The sequence below is a fragment of the Mchenga conophoros genome, linkage group LG1 (assembly GCF_057382185.1).
Source record: "Mchenga conophoros isolate Kocher_MC1m ecotype Shallow Benthic linkage group LG1, M_conophoros_male_GT1.1, whole genome shotgun sequence".
In the NCBI taxonomy this organism is placed as follows: Eukaryota; Metazoa; Chordata; class Actinopteri; order Cichliformes; family Cichlidae; genus Mchenga; species Mchenga conophoros.
In genome coordinates, this window is record NC_140526.1 from 41,431,403 (window position 1) to 41,438,054 (window position 6,652).

Genomic DNA, 6,652 nt, shown 5'->3' on the forward strand with positions numbered 1-6,652 from the left:
CCCTCATTAAAACTGAAGTTTTGTGTAATCATACATGCATTTTGACTTTTCTTCTCCATGAACAGACTTTCACTCGTCTGTTGTATTTATTGCTGAATTGTCTATCAGGAGTTTCAGCCCAAAGGAAAGCAAAAATTTTGGGCTTCAAATTTAATCACAAAATTATTTTGCCAGTGGCGGTCAAAACTTCTGCGCTTAAATCTTTCAATTCCCCCTTCCTCTCACAAACACACTCTCACACATTTCCCTTTTAAGGGTTTGACAGATTGACACACTCAAACAGAGAGCCTTTTCTTAATGATGAATTGGAAACAAAGTGAAGTTTACACTAATACAGTACATTTGCTTATGAAAGACTGAAGTGAGGAGTAGTAAAAAATTCAGTTCAACTTCCCTACAAACAAAAACACATGGGTTTGATTGCTGTGATAAGCTGTGGACAAACGCATGCCTGAGGTTGGCTTTGACGAGACACCATTTCGTATCTCTTTCATGCATAGTGGTCACCACAGTTACAGCTATTCAAAAGCTGTTTTCTTGTATTTGTGTCAGTGTTGATAGGGGAGAGAGGGCTTTTGCTGTGGCTGCACCCAGACTGTGGAACAGTTTACCTCCTCACATCAGACTCTCCACAAGCCTAGGAACTTTTAAAACTGCTCTTAAAACTCACCTCTTCTCATTGGCTTTTAGCAAGGTTTAACTTATTGTTTTAACTTATTGTTTTATCAGTGAGGTGTTTTATGTACTTGCGTTTTATTGTATTTTATATTTGTATTTTATTGTACAGCACTTTGGTCAGCCTCGGTTGTTTTTAAATGTGCTTTATAAATAAACTTGACTTGACTTGACATCTATAGTAACATTAAACAACCAGTGGGAGGCAGGTATGGGCTGACACACATTGTCCAATGTAGTGGTTTATGTACAAGTATCTGTACCTGGGAACATCTAAAAGCATCAGGTCTGCTGACCTCAAAGATCTCCTGGGGCGGTAAATGCTAAGAAGCTCTGCCAGGTAAGGAGGTGCAGTACCGTTAAGAACCTTAAAAACCAGCAGTAAAATTTTAAAATCAATCCTAAAAGCAACTGGGAGCCAGTGGAGAGAGCAGAGGACCGGAGTGATGTGGTCTCTCTTTTTGGAACCGGTCAGCATGCGAGCAGCAGGGTGCTGCACCAGTTGGAGGCGATGCAGACAGGAACGATCTAAACCAGCATAAAGGGAGTTACAGTAGTCCAGCCGTGATGTAATAAAAGCATGGACCACCCTTTCTAGATCGTTCCTGCACAGGTAGGACTCCACACCTTTGCTGATGACATTCAGCAAAGGTGTGGAAGGACACATTATGTTTGCGCAGCACATCGCCCAGAGGGAGCAAATACAGAGTAAACAGCAGGGGGCCTAGAATGGACCCCTGAGGTACACCACAAGTTAAAGGAGCTCTGGGAGATGACAGTTCACCGAGGTGAACAGAAAAACTCCTGTTATCCAGGTAGGACTGGAAAAACTTTAAGACAGTACCTTTCAAACCGACACAGTGTTCTAGGCGGGATAACAGTATGTTGTGATCGACAGTGTCGGAGGCTGCAGTCAGGTCTAAGGTTACTAGGACAGCAGCACAACCAGAGTCTACACAGCAAAATCTCCAGTGTTAATTTAACACTGGAGATTTTGCTGTGTACAGTTAAAAGCAAAAGCATGTGATGTGCGACGTGTTTGATTGTAATGATTGTTATTCAACCCTTTCATGCATGAATTAGGACAACCTCAATCAGGATTTTTATTATTCTTTTCATGCATAAAGACAAATAAAAATCCTGATTGAGGTTGAAAAAAACAAAAGCAACATCAGTCCAGCAAACAAGTACTGCACACTCCAGTGCTCAAAATCTTTAGTCCAGCGGCTGTTTTGAAGCCTAATCTCTTCTCTCTGTAACAACCAAACCCACAGCTGACTAACACCTTCAGGTGTGCTCCACCAGCGACTCTTGGACAAGGACAAAAACTCTGGTTCAAAGGGAGTCTGGCTGCTCTAAAGCCGGCACAGCCGTAACCAGTATTTAATGCCCCTCTGGAACTCAGGCTACTCACAGGATTGGGCCCATAAGTAGCAATGTCAACTAGTGTCCTTTCCTGGACAGCAATATCTAACAGGTAGTAACGTGACAGCAGCACAGCTCCTGATCTAGCGTTTCCCACATATGTGCTTCATGTTCTCCCATCACCAGTCCTGTGCAGGCCTATAACTATAGTAACAAACATGTAGCTCCACATCAAGACTGCTTATTGGCCCTCAGCAACCTGCTCCCAAGCAGACTGACTCTTCCAGTTTTCCATCAGACTACTCAGTTGTGTCTATTAACCACAGTTGTCTTGTCATTCAATTGTCTCAACAAAATCTGTTTTGCATTTATGGTAAACTAGTTGGAAAAGATGGTATGAGTTTACAGCTAAGGTTAAATAAATGTGTGTGTTGTGTTTGCTCTGGTACAAATATCTGCCCCAGAGCAGATACTGTATTTATCCCAGTGAAAAAAGACTGAGCAGTTGCCTCAAAACCAGCTTAAAAGTTGTGTAAGTGCCAAGAACTGAACAAATTTACTACAAGAATGTTCAAACATCCAGCCATGAAAGAAGGTGGTGTGTGGATGAGGTGCCACTTACTAAGGGGCATTTAACCAAACATTAGTGAGGAGGTAGATATATATTCAACCTGCATGTATAATTTAGAGAAAATCTCAAATAAATTTTAATTTGTGTACCCAATTCTTGTTTTTTTCTTTTGAAGATGTATGCTGTACAATCATTCCAACATGGAAAATGATTCAAAGAAATCATTAAAACCCTCAAACGAACGTGGATGTCATGGTCCTGAGTCTTCTGACTCAGTGTTTATGGTTTTTGAGTATTTATATTCTCTGTTTCCATTTATTACACTAGGTTAGGTTATCGTGATGTTGTTTATTCTATTGCTCTCTTTTTCGTCGTTTCTTTCTCAACAGGTGATCCAGGTGATTGATAGATGTATCTTTTGTCTGCTTATTTTGTTGGTTTTTGGGTTTTTTTGCCCTTTATCCCCGTTCCTCTTCTCCGTTGTTTTTCTTTCTCCCCTTTCTTTTCCTCAGTCAAATCTGTCCCGTATTTAGCAAGTGAAAATAAAAAATAAAATAAACAATAAAAGGTGAATCAAATGGACCATTACGGCAAGGCTGGGATGGTCCCTTTGGTAAAGTAAATCCGTTGGGCATCTTTCTTCGCCTTTAGACAATAATTCTGATGGCAAACGGGACAGGCAAAAAAAAAAGACTAGGTTAGGTTTTGCGCTGTGCCTGCATGTGTCACGACTAGTCAGTTATGTTTTCTTGTCTACGTTCATGTGTCTCTCCAGTCAGTCGTGTTTCCACGTCGCAGTCACTGTTTACACCGTGTTCCCTGTGATGCATCCCTTTGACAGTCTGTGTCTCTGTGTTTTGCTTCCTGTTTTACTTTGACAGTCTGTGTCTCTGTGTTTTGCTTCCTGTTTTACTTTGACAGTCTGTGTCCTGTGTCAAATATATTCTGCTTTATTTCCTTTGTCTCGTCATGTCAAATCAGCCCCAGCTGTGCTTACCTCCTGTTTTCCATTCCCTTGTTACTCCCTGGTGTATTTAAGCTCTGCGTCTTCTGCTGTTTGTTGCTTCTTCGTCTGTGTTTTATCCATGTTATATGTCTCCGCTCAGGTTTTTGGCTGTATTACTTTCTGTAACTTAGTTTTGGGACATTCTGCTTCTGTTTGTGTCTCATCCACTGTAAATAAAGCTCACTCAGAGTAAAGTCAGTGCCTTCACTTGGTCCTTTTTTCACCACTCTGACATTCATGCTCATGATGAGTGTATTTAAACTTTTGATCACAACTATAAGTTGTTGTCTCTGCAAACACATAGTTCCATTAGTCTCTGATCTAACTTTCGGTCTGACAGGCAGAAATACCTTCCTGATTTCTCTCTTTGTGAAATAACGATCAGAACAGCAGCTCCTTGCACACAAACAGCATGTGTTGTTTGCAGAGATGCTGATGTGAACGTTTAATGAGATAATATTTCATATGAATCTCATAACAATAAAAATAATAACACTACTTTACTGCATTAAAGGGAATACAAACAAAACAACAACTTGACTACTGAGCTGCTGCATTCACACGGACCACTGCTGATTTCTAGCATCCTTTTTTCCCCGTCATGTTTTCTCAACAGTCACTACAATAGCGACCTCGTCTCCTGTGCATTGCGTTCAGTTTCTCTTCCCTTTGTCGCATTAGATAGATTTAGTTCAATTGTGTTTCCGCAGGTGTCTCTACTTTGTAGTCATTTTCTGTTGTGTATTTAAATCCTGTTTTTTTTCTGTTCTTCTTCATGTCCTCCTCCTCTTTGTTTTTCTTTTTGTGTTTTGACCTGCGTTGATTATTTTTTACTCAGTTCAAGTTAAATAAAACTGTTTTAGCTTACCCCCCCTTAATTTGAGTCCTGCATTTGGGTCCAACTCCTGCCTGCACAGTCTTGACAGAAGGATACCAAAGGACCCAGCAGACTCAGGTTTGCTAGAGTACAGTGAGGAACTAGGTCGAGGACACAAGTCTATCTCACTGTAGCAGCAAGTGTCCTCCTGCCTCCTTTCTGGCGAAATTATAGGTTGAAGAAGAGGAGCCTGCTTCCTCTGTTTCTGCTGCACCAGTTTCATTGGCTCCATCTTCCCAACAGAAGCAATGTTCTTGCCCCCGGCGTACAAGATTGGACCCAAAAGCACACTCAAAACACTGTAAAATTTGAATTAAGTCTTTTATTTAACACAGGAATTTCTAAAGCAAAGTAGAGATCTAGTCTCACTGGACGGGGGAGCACTGCAAGGGAGAGGTGAGTTAATTACAGAGTTTTTGATGTGAGGAGTGATGTTGTTCAAGGAAATAAGGCGAGGTTTTCTCACTTGTTGTTAGAGCGACGTGGACAGGATGGGGTGGGTGATTCTCGAGGTGCATGAGGGAAGCAATTTGTCTGATTTCTGATCTTTCCTTTCTAGAGCGGAGGTGAACTAAGGTGTGCAGGAAGGCAGGTACGCAAGATTTCTGAGCGGCTCAGAGGTAAGCAAAGAGCAGGTGCGCTACAGGCAGGCAGCAAGCGTGAGGGGATCAGCATAAGAGGGAATCAGGTTCTTGGCTGAGCTGAGTGAATGGTTGGAGCGTAAATGTAACACTAACGATCTGGCAGGGAGTGAAGCTCTGAGCTGGTTTTCAATACTGCCGTGCTGATTGCTGCCAGTGAACTGCAGGTGAGGTGGACCTGGAGTCTGAAGTTGGAGCTGAAGTGAGAGAAATGGGAAAACTACTCCAGGAAAACCAAAACACATCAGATTATGACAGCAGGTGTTAGTCACCACTCTCAACTGCTTTCCAGCCTGTGCCCGCCTCCAGTTGCATCAGCCAATGTCAGGCCTCCGTGACCCAATAGAAGGGTGAATGAAAAAGACGTGTGCCTCCATGGTCACTCTGAGCCTGACAGAATAAAGATGGGCTTTTAATTCTAGTTCAGTAACAAAACTGTTCTGTGTGGTGCTATCCCAGTTGAGGTAATGACTATGATTTCTATTTTTGAAACCAACAATATTGTGCTTGCTTCTGAGTTTTTAGTTTCCAAGCCAGTCAGTGTTAATGGGTTAGTTGGTGTCTTCTCTGTTCATGAGTCAGTTCACTTGAGAACTGAGAAAGATGTGTTTGAGCTGGCCGAATAATAAAGGTACAGATGTTTGTGCTACTGTTGTCACAAATAGAACACTACCTGGTGTTCCTGTGTCGACCGGTAAGAAAGTATTTAGACTTTTCTGTGTCTGAATTGGCCTCTGATTGTTTCATTTCCCTGTTGTTCAATGTGGAAAGAATTGTGTTTCGTCTTCCCCGGCTGGCTCACTCTGATACCTTGCCCCAAGACTGCATATTCTGTTTCTGAGCTTACCCCATCAGGGACTTTGGCATGTGCAGAGTCTATTCCCCAGCTGGGATTCCCAGTTAAATCTGGAGCCTCGGTGGATCCCATGCCAGAAAAGCCACAGTCGTTGTCACCTGTAACATTGGTTGCATGCCCTACCGAGCAGCCATAGCCTCAAGCGCCAGCTGGGTGTTCCAGCAAGCAGCCCCAGTCTCTGATGTCTCCAGAAAATCGTATCCGTCCTGCGTTCCTAGAGTTTTTCATCCTGCCTGCTTAATCCACTTCTGAGCCCATAGGGCATGTGTCACCTAACCCTATGGGTTCCCTCCTCTTTCTGTCATAGCCCCGCCATCGCTGCCAGGTCTCTAAGGGGCATGTCCTCTACCTATGTATGTGTATGAAAAAACAACAACAACAACAAAAAATGTTGTTGACTCATTGGCCCACTAGTGCGTTGACCCACCAGGCAAATGCCACATTATCATCCCATTCCTGGCTTCATGGATAGATAAAGCTGGGTATCATCTACATATGCACTCATCAGGGAGAGGCAGGGATGTCCCTGCAATAACTTAGAGCAAACTCTAAGTTATTGCAGAGATTGCTCCACAAACAAAATTCTCTGTTTTCATGTTTGTGGATTAGATGGACGTGTGGAGTTTACAAAATTTGGCAGCTGTTTTATAATTATTCTCTA